Here is a 16,950-nt window from a genome sequence, read left to right as displayed (position 1 = left end):
AACGGTATGAATACTTATTTATTATTTGCACCAAAAAAATCAAAAACTGTTTTAAATTTGTCATTATGGGCTTTGTGTGTAGATTGAGGAATTTTTGTAACAAAATGTGGAAAAAGTCCAGGGGTCTGAATTCATTTCTTTTGCACTGATTGTACAAAACATTAGGAACGCCATCTTAATATTGAGTTGCAATCCCCTTTGTCCTCAGAACAGCCTCAATTCGTCAGGCCATGGACTCCACCTGGTGTGGAAAGAAACCCGCAGGGATGCTGGGCCATGATGACTCCAATGCTTCCCACAGTTGGGTCGGGTTGGCTGGGAGTGGATATCTACTCCGAATAGCTCGTTCCATCTCCTCCCACAGATGCACAATTGGATTGAGATCTGGTGACTTGGCAGGCCACTGCAGTAAACTGAATTCCCTGTCATGGTTCCCATGGAACCATTCCTGGACAAGCCTTGTGGCATGGGGCATAATCCTGCTGAAAACATCAATTTGCAGCTGGATACATTGCTGCCATAAAGGGATGCACCTGATTGGCAATGATGTTTAGACATCCTGTGGCATTAAAACGTTGCTCCACTTTTATCAAGGGGCCCAATATGTGCCATGAAAACACACCCCATGCCATCACCACCAGCCTGCAATGCTGACACACGGCATGGATGCATGCACTCGTGGTTCTCCATACCCTAGTCTTCCCATCAGCATGACACAGCAGGAACTGGGATTATCTAGACCAGTGGTTCCCAAAATGTTTATAGTCCCGTAACCCTTCAAACATTCAACCTCCAGCTGCGTACCCCCTCTAGCAACAGGGTCAGCGTGCTCTCAAATATTGTAAGCCTGTCACACACACACACACTATACATTTATTAAACATAAGAATGAGTGTGAGTTTGTCACTTCCCACGAGCCTGGTTGTGACAAAGAGCTCTTATAGGACCAGGGCACAAATAATAATAATCAATTTGGCTCTTTATTTAGCCATCTTACATATAAAACCTTACTTGCTCATTGAAAATTGTGAATAACTCACCACAGGTTAATGAGAAGGGTGTGCTTGAAAGGATGCACATAACTCTGCAATGTTGGGTTGTATTGGAGAGAGTCTCGGTCTTAAATCCTTTTCCACACACAGTCTGTGCCTGTATTTAGTTTGTATACTAGTGAGGGCCAAAAATCCACTCTCACATAGGTATGTGGTTGCAAAGGGCATCAGTGTCTTAACAGCGCGATTTGCCAAGGCAGGATACTCTGAGCGCAGCCCAATCCAGAAATTTTCACAGAACCGCTTGTTGCAATTTTGATGAGGCTCTCTTGTTCAGATATCGGTAAGTGGACTGGAGGCAGGGCATGAAAGGGATAACAACTCCAGTTTGTGTCATCCGTTTCAGGAAAGTACCTGCGTATTTGCACACCAAACTCACTCAGGTGCGTCGCTAGATCACATTTTACATTTGTCCGTAAGCTTGAGTTCATTTGCACACAAAAAAATCATACAATGATGAAAAGACCTGTGTGTTGTCCATGTTAACAAAGTTCACAATTTTCACTGTAGTGCCCAAAACGTCTTTCAAGCTGTTAGGCATTCCCTTGGCAGCAAGAGCCTCTCGGTGGATGCTGCAGTGTACCCAAGTAGTGTCGGGAGCAACTGCTTGCACGCGCGTTACCACTCCACTATGTCTCCCTGTCATGGCTTTCGCGCCATCAGTACAGATACCAACACATCTTGACCACTAAAGTCCATTTGATGTCACAAAGTTGTCCAGTACTTTTTAAAGATATCCTGTTGTTCTGGTTTCCAGTGGTTTGCAGAAGAGGATGTCTTCCTTAATTGACCCGCCAAAAACGTAACAGACATATACCAGGAGCTGTGCCAGGCCCGCCACGTCTGTTGACTCATCCAGCTGAATTCACTGGCTTGTATGCGAAGCAGTAATTGTTTCAAAACATCTGCCATGTCACTGATGCGTCATGAAACGGTATACTTTTTGGGGCATTTTCCACCAGCATTGTCCCAGCCATATCTGCGGAAGCAGGAAAAATTAAGTACTCCACCATAGTATGGAGCTTGCCTGTCCTAGCCACTCGGTAGCTCACCATATAAGACCCTTCTAGCCCCTTCTTATTAATGGTATCTGCTGCTTTTATACATGTCTTACTACTCGAAAGTAGTCTCAACTCTCGCTCAAAAAACTCCTGTGGCTTATTTTTCAAATTGGCATGTTTTGTTTCTAAATGTCTGCGCAAGAGTGAAGGTTTCATCGAGTTGTGAGATATAAACACACTGTGGATGAGGAAAGGCACTATTCCCAATATAAGTGAACCCCAAATCAATGTAGTTCTCATATTTGCACCTCTTCGATGGTCCAACATCCGTCTGTTGCTCGGTGCTTTCCCGGGTAAAGGGGCAGTAGCTCTTCGGCTGCATCAGAATCACAACTGTCAGTGTCCATGCTAGCTGGGCTAACAACAAACGTAGAATTAGCATTGGATGTGCTCGTGGAAGCAGAACAGCTTGTGCCGTCGACAGGTGCAGTACTGCTGGTAGTACCAGTAGAGCTGGTATGTGTCTCTATTGACGCAGGCTAAAAAAACACAGCAAAACTGACAAGATGTACACTGATCAGTAAAGAGAGGCTAACATTCTATGACGCTCCCTTTCCTCTGCACAGTTCTCTCACAGTGAGAAACAATAGGATTACAATAGAGTGTTCTACACTTTCTTCATTTGATCCAATTCAACATTGCCAATTATTTTATGAGATGAGAATTAAGTGGAGTGACTAATCTCAGCTGGTCTGAGAAAACTGATAAGTCTTCTCTCAAGTGTGTAGACGTTGGTGTATTTTTACATTGCCCAATCGGGAGAAGCTCTTGCCACAGTAAGAGCAGAAGAAAGGCTTCTCTCCTGTGTGTGTTCTCTGATGACCATTTAGCTCAGCTGATGATTTAAAACATTTTCCACAGTCAGAGCAGTAGTAAGGCTTCTCTCCTGTGTGTATACGTTCATGTCGTTTTAGGTGGCTCGATTGAGAGAAACTCGCCCTACAGTCAGAGCAGAAGTAAGGCTTCTCTCCTGTGTGTGTTCTCTGATGAACTTTTAGTTCAGTTGATGTTGTGAAGCATTTTCCACAGTCAGAGCAGGAGCAAGGCTTCTCTCCGGTGTGTGTTCTCTGATGAACTTTTAGCTCAGTTGATGTTGTGAAGCATTTTCCACAGTCAGAGCAGGAGTATGGCTTCTCTCCTGTATGTATACGTTTGTGTGTTTTAAAGTGGCCCAGGTGAGAGAAACTATTTCCACACTCAGAGCAGGAGTAAGGCTTCTCTCCTGTGTGTGTTCTCTGGTGAACTTTTAGCTGAGACGATTGTGTGAAGCATTTTCCACAGACAGAGCATGAGTAAGGCTTCTCTCCTGTGTGTATACGTTCATGTTGTTTTAGGTGGCTTGAGTGAGCGAAACTCTTCCAGCAGTCAGAGCAGGAGTAAGGCTTCTCCCCTGTGTGTATACGTTCATGTTGTTTTAGATGTCCTCGTACAGAGAAACTATTTCCACAGACAGAGCAGGAGTAAGGCTTCTCTCCTGTGTGTATATGTTCATGTTGTTTTAGGTGGCTCGATTGAGAGAAACTCTTCCTACAGTCAGAGCAGGAGTAAGGCTTCTCTCCTGTGTGTACTCTCTGATGAACTGTCATAGCCCTTGATGTTGTGAAATTCTTCCCACAGTCAGTGCAGAAATGCAGATTCTCTCCTGTATGTATTTTTAGGTGTATTTTCAGCTTTGATAGAATTGGGAAAATCTCCTCACAATGTGGGCAGTGGTGAGACCTCTTAGCTCTGTGATCTTCCTGCTGTTGCTTTCTGGATGTAGAGAATGTCTCAACATGATCTCCTGAGTGAACATCAGAAGAACCAGTCAGTTGGTGTGATATACAGTACCAGTTAAACGTTTGAACACACCTACTCTTCAAGGGTTTTCTTAATTTTTTTACTATTTTCTACATGGAATAATAAGTGAAAACATCAAAACTATGGAATAACACATATGGAATCATGTAGTAACCAAAAAAAAGTGTTAAATCAAAATAGCTTGTATTTTAGATTCTTCAAAGTAGCCACCACTTGCCTTGACAGCTCACACAACATTCCATTGGAACACAGGAGTGATGGTTGCTGATAATGGGCCTCTGTACTAGAGGTCGACCGATTAATCGCAATGGCCAATTAATTAGGGCCGATTTCAAGTTTTCATAACAATCGGTAATCTGTATTTTTTTTTTTTTTTACACCTATATTTAACTAGGCAAGTCAGTTAAGAACACATTCTTATTTTCAATGACGGCCTAGGAACGGTGGGTTAACTGCCTTGTTCAGGGGCAGAACGACATATTTTTACCTTGTCAGCTCGGGGATTCATGTTTGCAACCTTCCGGTTACTAGTCCAATGCTCTAACCACCTGCCTTACATTGCACTCCACGAGGAGCCTGCGTAGCAGGCTGACTACCTGTTATGCGAGGGCAGCAAGAAGCCAAGGTAAGTTGCTAGCTAGCATTAAACTTATCTTATAAAAACAATCAATCTTCACATAATCACTAGTTAAAAACACATGGTTGATGATATTACTAGTTTATCTAGTGTGTCCTGCGTTGCATATAATCGATGCGGTGCCTGTTAATTTCTCATTGAATCACAGCCTACTTCGACAAACGGGTGATAATTTAACAAGCGCATTTGAAAAAAAAGCACTGTCGTGTACCTAACCATCAATCAATGCATTTCTTTAAAATCAATACTCAAGTATAGATTTTTTAACCTGCATATTTAGTTAATATTGCCTGCTAACATGAATTTCTTATAACTAGTGAAATTGTGTCACTTCTCTTGCGTTCCGTGCAAGCAGTCAGGGTATATGCAGCAGTTTGGGCCGCCTGGCTCATTGAGAACTGTGTGAAGTCCATTTATTCCTAACAAAGGCCGTAATTAATTTGCCAGAACTGTACATAACTATGACATAACATTGAAGGTTGTACAATGTAACAGCAATATTTAGACTTAGGGATGCCATCCGTTAGATAAAATAAGGAACGGTTCCGTATTTCACTGAAAGAAAAAACGTCTTGTTTTCGAAATGATAGTTTCCGGATTCGACCATTTTAAATGACCAAAGGCTCGTATTTCTGTGTGTTAACTTGTTATAATTAAGTCTATGATTTGATAGAGCAGTCTGACTGAGCGATGGTAGGCTCCAGCAGGCTCGTAAGCATTCATTCAAACAGCACTTTCGTGCGTTTGCCAGCAGCTCTTTGCAATGCTTCAAGCATTGAGCTGTTTATGACTTCAAACATATCAACTCCCGAGATTAGGCTGGTGTAACCGATGTGAAATGGCTAGCTAGTTAGCGGGGTGCGCGCTAATAGCGTTTCAAACGTCACTCGCTCTGAGACTTGGAGTAGTTGTTCCCCTTGCTCTGCATGGGTAACACTGCTGTTGTCGATGTGTTCCTGGTTCGAGCCCAGGTAGGAGCGAGGAGAGGGACGGAAGCTATACTGTTACACTGGCAATACTAAAGTGCCTATAAGAACATCCAATAGTCAAAGGTATATGAAATACAAATGGTATAGAGAGAAATAGTCCTATAATTCCTATAATACCTACAACCTAAAACTTCTTACCTGGGAATATTGAAGACTCGTGTTAAAAGGAACCACCAGCTTTCATATGTTCTCATGTTCTAAGCAAGGAACATAAACGTTAGCTTTTTTACATGGCACATATTGCACTTTTACTTTCTTCTCCAACACTTTGTTTTTCCATTATTTAAACCAAATTGAACATGTTTCATTTTATTTGAGGCTAAATTGATTTTATTTATGTACTATATTAAGTTAAAATAAGTGTTAATTCAGTATTGTTGTAATTGTCATTATTACAAAAAAATATTTTATATATTTTTTTTAATGTATTATTATTATTATTATTTTTTTTTTTTTTTTAATCGTCCGATTAATCGGTATCGGCTTTTTTTGGTCCTCCAATAAATCGGTATCGGTGTTGAAAAATCATAATCGGTCGACCTCTACTCTGTACACCTATGTAGATATTCCATTAAAAAAAATTTTTTTTTTTAAAAAGCAGTTTCCAGCTACAATAGTCATTTGCAACATTAACAATGTCTACACTGTATTTCTGATAAACTTTATATTTTATTGGATAAAAAAATAGCTTTTCTTTCAAAACAAGGACATTTCTAAGTGATCCCAAACTTTTGAACGGTAGTGTATGTATTCATATCAGTAGGCTGAACAACACAAAAGGGGAATAAAACTACTCTAAGTGGGTAAGAGTTGAAAGCTAAAAGGGGGCGTGTCATCCTCCACTCACTATCACAAGGGTTAGTAATGTTAGACAATTTCCAGTCATCTGGTGATTTTCAGTACCTATACTGTTCTCTTTGAAGTAGAAAGAATCGATATGAGGTTAAATATTAGACATGTGTAAGCAGAATGAAGGCTGAGCCCATGTGAATGTACAGAGCTGAATCAACATCGAGTTAACCATTAGACATGTAAAAAACAGAACGTAAGCAGAATCCGTGTGGATGAGGCAAGGTAGACCAACACAGACTGGTCTGGGCCATATCTGATCTTGTGAAGGCTACTGGACATGCACATGGGTTAATCATACATAGACAACATCGGCCTGAACTTGTGAAGAACTTTGGAAAGGAACATTAGCTAATCAGTTATAGGCACCATTAGACCTGCAGTACGAGTGTGCATGTCTGTGTGTCACGCAACCAATAGAATCTATGCCCTAATGTCTGAGCCAATAAGAAAGGCAGCAATATTGGGGAGGCCAAGGCTAGAAGGTATTAATTATTTAGATAAAGTGTAGTGACAATGTTATGTAAGGGTAAAACTGTATAAAAGCTGAGTACTGAGAATGGAGAATCAGTTATTCCATGGAATTGCTCGGCTTTGTTACTTTTGTAGTAAAGTCTATTTGAATTCACAAGCTCCGGTATCTGAGAAATATTTTATTCAATATTTCCACGACAGTAACTACACAGACACATTTCATAAATAAATAAAAAAACACTGCAGTTTGCCTACTTCACTTCTTTAGTCTGCTCTCTGATCACTCCAGATAGACCAGTGAATAAAACACATGTTGGCAATACTGGTGTCAAACCATGCAAGTCTGAGTAGCATGAAATAACATCTACCTTCTCATTGAAACAGTTCTACTGCAATTTTTCATACACAGTGGGAAGTTGGAATGAATAACACAAACTTAGTGAGATAAAACCTGCTCTTACCATGAGAAACAGATGTCCCAATCTTCTCCTCCTCTTCTTCATCTTTAATGTTGACATCCAGCTCCAGTGTTTGACTGCAGTCTTCCAGCTTCACTGCTGCCATCTCTGGATCCTGCAGTGCAAACTGGGCTCCACTGTCACAATCAGGACCCAGTGACTGTAGGTTTGGACTCACTGTGGAAGGAGAAAGGCAGGCTAAGTTTGTCCTCACTATTCTCATACTTCATTATAGTCTGCCTGTAGTAACAATGAGAAACAGACACCAAAAGTTAATCTTTACAGTTCCGGCACTTTCTTTATTCTCTAAAAATATATTATATTTCTTCTTGTTCAATTATCGAATTTAGTGCTCGACTTGAACTGAAATAGGTGCCGATACTCATTTTGGGTGACGGCACTGTTTATATTTAGGTACAGGAGCTCCACAATACTTTTGAGCTAATATTCTATAAAAGAAACGAGCAGAAGCAGTAGAAATTTGAGGTACTGGTACTCAGCTCCGTTGAGCTCCTGTCCAAGTCAAGCACTGATCTCATTTCAATAGATCAGGTAGCTAAGAATTGACAAAACATTAATTAATTCAAATTAGACAAAGTACACACTTCAAAAATAGGCTACACAACGTAAATGCAATTAATCTATAGTAGATTAAATTCACATAAATGCATAAATGACAACAAAGCGTTTAGTACAAGGTTACAGTATGTTTATGGCACTATACTATTTTCCTGAATAACCTTGTCTTCACTATCATTTCAAATAAAAAACTAATAGTATTTCTGTTCACACCATAGTAACATTTATAGATAAAGATAGAAATAGCTTAATGTGTCTGAATATTAGTACACATGTAGAAAACTGATAATCATTACATTCTTATGGCTGCAGGGGCAGTTTTGAGTAGCTTGGATGAAAAGGTGCCCAGAGTAAACTGCCTGCTCCTCAGTCCCAGTTGCTAATATATGCATATTATTAGTCTATTTGGATAGAAAACACTCTGAAGTTTCTAAAACAGTTGAATGATGTCTGTGAGTATAACAGAACTCATATGGCAGGCAAAAACCTGAGAAAAAATCCAACCAGGAAGTGGGAAATCTGAGGTTTGTAGTTTTTCAACTCTTTGCCTAACCAAGATACAGTGGAAATGTGGTCATATTGCACTTCATAACGCTTACACTAGATGTCAACAGTCTTTAGAACCTTGTCTGATGCTTCTACTGTGAAGTGGGGCCGAATGAGAGGGGATTGAGTAAGGTCTACGATGACCTGAACATGTGCGTTCATGTGAGAGCGAGCTCTGTTCTATCGCATTTCTGAAGACAAAGGAATTCTCCGGTTGGAACATTATTGAAGATTTATGTTAAAAACATCCTAAAGATTGATTCAATACATCGTTTGACATGTTTCTACTGACTGTTACGGAACTCTTTGACATTTCGTCTGCTTTTAGTGAACGCACTTTGTGACTTTGGATTTGTTTACCAAACGCGCTAACAAAAGTAGCTATTTGGACATAAATTATGGATATTACAGAACAAATCAAACATTTATTGTGGAACTGGGATTCCTGGGAGTGCATTCTGATGAAGATCATTAAAGGTAAGTGAATATTTATAATGTTATTTCTGACTTCTGTTGACTGCACAATATGGCGGGTACCTGTATGGATTGATTGGGCTCTGAGCGCCGACCTCAGATTATTGCATGGTTTGCCTTTTTGAAATCTGACACAGCGGTTGCATTAAGGAGAAGTGGATCTAAAAGTCCATGTATTACACTTGATCTTTGATCAAAGTTTATTATGAGTATTTCTGGAAATTGATGTGGCTCTCTGCAAAATCACCAGACTTTTTGGAACTACTGAACATAAAGCGCCAATGTATACCGAGATTTTTTAATATAAATATGAACTTTACCGTACAAAACATACATGTATTGTGTAACATGAAGTCCTATGAGTGTCATCTGATGAAGATCATCAAAGGTTAGTGATTAATCTTCTCTCTATTTCTGCTTATTGTGACTCCTGTCTTTGGCTGGAAAAATGGCTGTGTTTTGGCAGTGACCTAACATAATCGTTTGTGGTGCTTTCGCTGTAAAGCCTTTTTGAAATCGGACACTGTGGTGGGATTAACAACAAGTTTATCTTTAAAATGGTGTAAAATACTTGTATGTTTGAGGAATTTTAATTATGAGATTTCTGTTGTTTGAATTTGGCGCCCTGCACTTTCACTGGCTGTTGCAGCCCTAAGAAGTTTTAAGCTTCAAAACTGTATTGCGACCGTGAAATTGTCTATCTGCACGCGCATTTTAGTTCGTTGACGCAGACCGAGTCGGCGCCGCCATTTTACCAGCTCGTGAATTTTACACAAAACCAATAACATGCTAAACGAACTCAGAAATCTCAAATAAATGGATTCTTTATTAAATGACCTTGAGGAAATTATGTACATCCATTCAGACAAACCCAAAGTGTCTAGCTATGTGAATATCTATGTGTATCACGTTCACTCGGTTTGACACAAAAATAACAACCCTTTACCAAACGTGATAATACCTTAACGGATGTTACCTAGCATGGAATGACATGTTCTTTCGAAATTAAAAAGTTTAAACGTGCTATTACATACCTGTAGTAATACATAGAAACGGACACAAGGGTTATCTTCTTAACATAACAGTTCTTGCACTTTCTTGATTCTGAAGACTGGTGCGTGCCTGTCTGGAACTTCCTGTTCCCCCACTACCACAGTGCATCCACAGGTAGAACAATGAGACAGATATTTCACCGGATGTATAAATGTGAAGCATCCGCTTAGCGTTTCCACTCACTGCCAAACTAAATTCTGTTATGAACTGAGTGGACTACGTTTTGTAGACATTACCCTTTGCAGAAGTTTATTTTTTATATATTATTTAAATAAATTGCTTTGTTTAGAAGGAACGCAAAGGTGACTTGAGTTATTGCACACGGGCGCTTCACAGAGGTGGTGTTCCCTAACAGAAATATGCAGATGTGTGCTAGAACACACTAATAGGATCTCGTTACCTTGTGCTTGGCTCTGCCCGCTATGCCCCAGAACAGACTATGGGAGGCGCACAGTACTACATAGAGCCATGACTACATGGAACTCTATTCCACAAGTATTCAGAAAAATTTGATTTAAAAAAACAGCAGCAGCTAATGGGGATCCATAATAAATATTCACAGAGGAGGCGTTCCCTAATAGAAATATGCAGATGTGTGCTAGGACGTGCCAATAGGATCTCGCTAGCTTGTGCTTGGCTCTGCCCACTATGACTCATCTCTTCCCATTGGAAACGACCGGTTTAGTTATAAAAAATAAGGTGCAACCCTCTGTGCTTTCAGGAATTATTATGTCCCTACCCCATTATATGAGAAGAGCGGTACTTTAAAAATAAATTTCCACTATTTGCAATGTAAAAATCCTAATAAAAGCAATCAGAGTAATTACATTTGGATTCCTCTGTAATTGTCATGCCTCCTAAAAAACGTAATGTGAAAACGTGCCTGATATTCTAAGAATTGATTCATGTTGGGCCGTCCCGGGTTTATGCAACATTGTAGCCTATTTAGACCAAGGCGTGACCATTACTGTGGTGAGAGAGAAGCACGCCTGTATCTCACAGAACTAAAATGAGATTCACTTTCTATGATCTCTCTCCCTCTCTGTGCTGTTATAGACATGAGCCGGCAACTCATCTCTCCAGCATTGCACTTCATCATTTATTTCCTACAATATTTCTAATACAAATCGCTAGAAAACACAGGTTGTAAAGCAAATAGATCCTGCTGAATAGAACATACTAATCTGTCTGTTACCAAGTTATCAACTTCCAAATAGGCCTATTGAGCGAACAGCATAGTTTTACAAAGTAAAGGAAGAGAGAGAAGCTTTTGGCTGGTGAGTGAGCTGCACATTATTGGGTGAGTCAGTGAAACTGGAAAGCTTGTTTAGCCTCTAACGAGTCACAAACCCGGATCCGGGATCCCCCCCATCAAAAAAGCTGACTAGCATAGCCTAGCCTAAAGCCACAGGGATATCATATAATAAAATGTTCATGAAATCACAAGTCCAAGACACCAAATGAAAGATACACATCTTGTGAATCCAGCCATCATTTCTGATTTTTAAAATGTTTTACAGGGAAGACACAATATGTATTTCTATTAGCTAACCACCATAGCAAAAGACACAACTTTTTTTTCCCACCATTTTTCCCCTGCATAGGTAGCTATCACAAATTCGACGAAATAAAGATATAAATAGTCACTAACCAAGAAACAACTTCATCAGATGAGTCTGATAACAGATTTATTGTATAGCATATGTTTTGTTAGAAAAATGTGCATATTTCAGGTATAAATCACAGTTCTACATTGCAGCTGCAATCTGAAATAGCGCCGAAGCAGCCAGAATAATTACAGAGACCAACGTCAAATACCTAAATACTCATCATAAAACATTTCTGAAAAATATATGGTGTACAGCAAATGAAAGACAAACATCTTGTGAATCCAGCCAATATTTCCGATTTTTTAAGTGTTTTACAGCGAAAACACAATATAGCATTATATTAGCTTACCACAATAGCCAGAAACACAAGCCATTTACCAGCAGCAAAGGTTAGCGATCGTAACAAACCAGCAAAAGATATATAATTTTTGACTAACCTTCATAAACTTCATCAGATGACAGTCCTGTAACATCATATTACACAATGCATATAGGGTTTGTTCGAAAATGTGCATATGTAGCGGCACAAATCGTGGTTATACAATGTCAATAGTAGCCAAACTTCAAGCAATCTGTCCGGCGCCATCTTGGAGAGGCACCTAATCTAATCAATAACTAATCGTAAACTTGACAAAAAAAATACAGGTTGGACAGCAAATGAAAGATACATTAGTTCTTAATGCAACCGCTGTGTTAGATTTTTAAAATTAACGTTACTACGACATACAGCGTGCGTTACAGCGAGACCGTGCCGAAATTAATGGCGGAATTATTGTTTAACATTTTTCAACATAAATACGAATTAACAGCATAAAGACTTCTTACTATTTGTTGAGCTTCCATCAGAATCTTGGGCAAGGTGTCCTTTGTCCATAATAATCGTTGCTCGGCTGTAGAATGTCGTCTTCAACCGTGTAATTAGCAGCAAACATTAGCTATGTGGCCCAGACATGCCCAACTCTTCAAAACGCAGGACAAAGAAAATTCCGAAAATCGCAATATACTCATATAAACTGATATAACTCGGTTTAAAATAACTACGTTATGATGTTTCTAACACCTATATCGAATAAAATCAGAGCCGGATATATCTAACGCCGATAACGTGAGCTTCTCAGAATGCCATCCTGAGGTCTGTCTTGCGTCATGGCGAACGATGAAAAGGGTGCACCCCTCGTGCCAAGCCTATTTATACTGCCTCAGATCTACCTAGCAACACCATTTCAATTCTCAACGCTTGCTGACATCTAGGGGAAATCGTATGCAGTGCTTGTCGACCAATAGAATAATTGCAAATTATTTAACTGACCCAGGAACAGAGTTCCCAATTTCAGATTTCTCACTTCCTGACAGGAAGATTGCTCCAACTCGAGTTCTGTTTTACTCACAGATATAATTCAAACGGTTTTAGAAACTAGAGTGTTTTCTGTCCAATAGTAATAATAATATGCATATTGTACGAGCAAGAATTGAGTACGAGGCAGTTTAATTTGGGAACGAAATTTTTACAAAGTCGAAATGGCCCCCCCCTATTGACAAGAAGTTAGGACTATAACTTCCTCCTCATATTGTACAATGTTTTCTCCTCACACCTGCCCTAGGCTATTGATGGATTAGCGACACGGTCATTTTTATTGACCTCAGAGTCTCAGTTTGTCAGTGTCAAAGCAGTCTGTCATTTTGGTCATTTGTGAGGTATTAAAAAAGATTCTGCAAAAGTCTCCAGTCATCTAAAATTATGTAGAACTGCATGAAATCCGTTTATAAAAGGCCACATTTTTCCAGGACTCCAGGCTACAATAAATGTACTCCATGTGTGCAAATTCTGCAAGCGGCTCCACACCACTGCTCTATGCCAGTACGCTAAAGCCATGATAATGCATGCAATGCTTTATTAAAAAGGTATTTTATTTCATGTGTTCTGGTACCTCAGAGCCCCCCAGGTCACCACCCTCTTGGATTCACTTCTGGTTCCATCACCTCCCAATTTACAAATGAAGCACTGGAGAAGTGGGTAGCTGCCGCTGCCTCCTCCAGGACACATCTCCTTTACATAGAGTTATTCAGGCTGTTGATTGTGGCCTCTGGAATGTTGTCCCACTCCTCTTCAAAGGCTGTGTGAAATTCCTGGATATAGGAGGGAACTGGAATAAGCTGTCGTACACGTCGCTCCAGACCATCCCGAACATGCTCAAAGGGTGACATGTCTGGTGAGTACGCAGGCCATGGAATTGGGACATGTTCAGCATTTTCAATTGTGTACAGAGTCTTGCGACATGGGGCTGTGCATTGTCATGATGAAACATGAGGTGATGGCGGCGGATGAATGGCAGGACAATGGCCCTCAGGATCTTGTCATGTATTGAACACTAATCAAACGTCAGTGAGTACCAGATTGAAAGCCCCCTAAGCATGTCCAGATGGGCTCCCAATATATATTTAAGGACAAACTTCTAGGTCCACTTTTGGATATGTACAGTGTATTGGGGTATGATATGCTCTCGAGCTCAGACACAGACAATAAACATCCCCCTGAGATTGTTGCAATACAATTGGATAATGAGAACATGTATCACCCTTGTTAAGCCCCACAAATTTGACCCCAATACCTCAGACCTGTGTGTTAAATGTAACACGCATTTAGGCACCTTGTATCATTGCCTGGAGGAATGTGCTGAGATACAAACGTTTTGGAGCTCAGTACTGCGCTATATCTCTGAGATGACCTCTACCCCAATACCACTAATCCCTAAACTATGCCTCCTAAATCTTTACCCAGAGAATATCTCTTTACATAGGAGCGAAAAGAAAATGTTTGACCTCTGGCTATTACAAGCTAGACGTTCAATTGCTCTCCACTGGAAGTATGTCAGTTCCCCCTCACTTGGTCATTGGTAAAAATAATTAACATCAAGTCTGACTCTTGAATAATCTATTTATATAGTGAAAAAGAAAGCCCCAGAGTTTCATAATATTTGAGATCCGTTTTGTGAGTTTTTCCAAACCGGTGATATTCTAGAATCATTGGAACTGTAAATCCTCGATTTTTATTGGCTCTAGTTCTTAGAGGTATCTGCTTTATCTGCATATTACACGTTTTATTTGGAAATGTTTTGGTTTCCTTCCCCAGATCTGTGCCTCAACATAATCCTTTCATGGAGCTCTACGGACAATTCCTTCCACCTCATGGCTTGGTTTTTACTCTGACATGCACTGACAAATGTGGGACCTTATATAGACAGGTGTGTGCCTTTCTAAATCATGTCCAATCAATTGAATTTACCACAGGTTGACAACAACCAAGCTGTAGAAACATATCTAATGGAAACAGGATGCACCTGAGCTCAATGTCGAGTCTCATAGCAAAGGGTCTGAAAACTTATGTAAATAAAGGTATTTCTGTTTTGAATTTTTAATACGTGTACAAACAAAAACATTTTTTTAACTGTTTCCTTTGTGAGGAACATTGATGATAAATGTTTTATTTAATTAATTTTAGAATAAGGCTGTAACGTAACAAAATGTGGAAAAAGCCAAGGGGTCTGAATACTTTCCGAATGCACTGTATGTATTCATATCAGAAGGCTGTGCAATACAAAAGGGGAATAAATATTTTCTAAAAGTGGGTAAGATGGGGAGTGTCATCCTACCACTCACTATCACAAGGGTTAGTAACTCCACAGGCTCATTTCATATAACTTTAAAACACTACTTCAATTACTTAGTGATCACTCCAGATAGCCCAGTGAGTAAAACGAATTCTGGCAATACTGGTGTCAAACCATGCAAGTGTCAGTAGCATGAAATAACATCTACCTTCTCATTGAAACAGTTCATCATGAAACAGTTCTACTGCAACTTTCATACACAGTGGGGAATTTGGAATGAATAGCACAAACTTAGTGAGATAAAACCTGCTCTTACCATGAGAAACAGATTTCCCAATCTTCTCCTCCTCTTCTTCATCTTTAATGTTGACATTCAGCTCCAGTGTTTGACTGCAGTCTTCCAGCTTCACTGATGCCATCTCTGGATCCTGCGGTGCAAACTGGGCCTCGCGGTCACAATCAGGACCCAGTGACTGTATGCTTGGACTCCGTGTGGAAGGAGAGAGGCAGGCTGGGTTTGTCCTCACTGTTGATGTTTCCGCCCTCAGACTTAATCTGAGTTGGCCTGAAGTAATAAAGAGAAACGGATACAAAAGTTAGTCTTGACAGTTCTGGCACTTTCTTTATTCTCTAAAAATATTGTTTCAATTTAGGTGCAGGAGCACCACAATACTGTTGAGCTAATATTCTATAAGAGGAACATGAGCTCAAACAGTAGACATTTGAGGTGCCGGTACTCAGCTCCGGTGAGCTCCTGTCCAAGTCAAGCACTGATCTCATTTCAATAGATCTGGTAGCTAAACATTGACAACAAAACATGAATTAATTCACATTAGACAAAGTATACACTTTAAATCAGGCTACACAATTTAAGTGCACTTAATCTATAGTAGATTTCCTGAATTCACATAAATGACTCAAAAAACATTTAGTACAAGGTTGCAGTATGTTGTAGGCAGCACTATGTACTATTTTCCTTAATAACCTCGTCTTCGGTGTATTATTTCAATCAAAACCAATAGTATATCTGTTCACACCATAGTAACATTTATAGATAAAGATAGAAACAACGTAATGTGTGTGAATATTAGTACACATGTAGAAAACTGATAATCATTACATTCAGCTTCAAAACAGTAGTGCAACCGTGAAATTGTCTCCCTCTGCCTGGACTTTTTATCATTGTATTCACAGGAATGTCCCTGTATTGATGTGTAATTTTGTTATTATTGTTGCAATAAAAGAAATTGACGCAGACCGAGTGGCGCCGCCATTTTACGAGCTCGTGAACGAATTCAGAAATCTCAAGTACATATATTCTTTAGAAAGTTTAAACGTGCTATTACATACCTGTAGTAATGAATAGAAACGGACACGAAGGTTATCTTCTTGACTGCACCGTTCTGGCGCTTTCTTTATAATGAAGAATGGTGCGCGTCTGCCCGGAACTTCCTGTCCTTCCACTAACACCGTCCGTGCATTCCGGCAATCCTTGGGAAGGTTCTACCGCATTACAGGAGAACGGGGTCGTAGCCTCTTCCAGGACACATCTCCTTTGCATAGAGTTGATCAAGATGTTGATTGTGAAATGCTATTTCTAGAATATTTTCTGGTCTGTGGAGCAACCAGACGCTGCACATGACACATTTATGAAATTGATTATTCCAGTTACTAATAAGCACTCACCTATTAAGGAAATGACTGTAAAAACTGTTAAATCTCTTGGATTGATGAGGAAGTGAACAATTGTATGGGTTGAG

At 39.8% G+C, this 16,950-nt stretch overlaps 1 long non-coding RNA gene across 1 annotated transcript; it reads right to left on the bottom strand.

The window, feature by feature from the left end:
- Positions 1-13,457: 13,457 nt before the first annotated feature.
- Positions 13,458-16,667, bottom strand: LOC120039075. Its single transcript, XR_005475275.1, has 2 exons — positions 15,507-16,667; positions 13,458-13,709 (listed from the first exon to the last, which is right to left on the bottom strand). It is a non-coding gene; the product is annotated as an uncharacterized LOC120039075 (long non-coding RNA).
- Between the last annotated feature and the right edge of the window lie 283 nt (positions 16,668-16,950).

This window comes from Salvelinus namaycush, unplaced genomic scaffold (genome assembly GCF_016432855.1).
Source record: "Salvelinus namaycush isolate Seneca unplaced genomic scaffold, SaNama_1.0 Scaffold2509, whole genome shotgun sequence".
Lineage (NCBI taxonomy): Eukaryota > Metazoa > Chordata > Actinopteri > Salmoniformes > Salmonidae > Salvelinus > Salvelinus namaycush.
This window is presented reverse-complemented; position numbering and strand designations above follow the sequence as displayed.